This window comes from Penaeus monodon, chromosome 33 (genome assembly GCF_015228065.2).
Source record: "Penaeus monodon isolate SGIC_2016 chromosome 33, NSTDA_Pmon_1, whole genome shotgun sequence".
Classification (NCBI taxonomy): Eukaryota; Metazoa; Arthropoda; class Malacostraca; order Decapoda; family Penaeidae; genus Penaeus; species Penaeus monodon.
The window spans coordinates 21,918,470-21,918,880 of NC_051418.1; the positions used below are offsets into that span (position 1 = coordinate 21,918,470).

Genomic DNA, 411 nt, shown 5'->3' on the forward strand with positions numbered 1-411 from the left:
ATATTAAAAATTGGTTAAAAAATTTTTTTGGGGAAAAAAAAGCCGGGAAAAAAGGAAAAAAATGGAGTTGGGGAAAAATGGATGTACGAATAAGTATGCCACAATGGCCTCCTGTCTTAAAAATGCCAAGTGGAGACTGACCACATTAAATAGTTGTGTAGTTAGTGTATGGTAAGTGACTCTGGCTATAAGGGACTCTTACCTACAGCAAAAGCTCTCCAAGGTCTTCTTCAATGCAACATGTAACATGATGGGTGTACAATAAAGAGCAAGTTTTCATTTGAATGTATGTAGATCTGCGTGATGGGGAATTATGTATTCATGACAGAGAATATGTATTTTCAGGTAAAGTTAGGAAATTGCCATTTTTTAATAGATCATTTGTAAGTCACCATTTAACTGTTTCTTAGG

The 411-nt window shown here is 34.8% G+C and overlaps 1 protein-coding gene across 1 annotated transcript in view; it reads left to right on the top strand.

Moving 5' to 3' along the window:
• The window catches only part of LOC119594150 (Golgi apparatus protein 1-like), a gene marked incomplete at its 5' end in the record, with an annotated part of 20,293 nt that overhangs the window by 18,496 nt on the left and 1,386 nt on the right, over nucleotides 1-411 (top strand). The window contains 1 exon segment of the mRNA XM_037943219.1: nucleotides 88-411.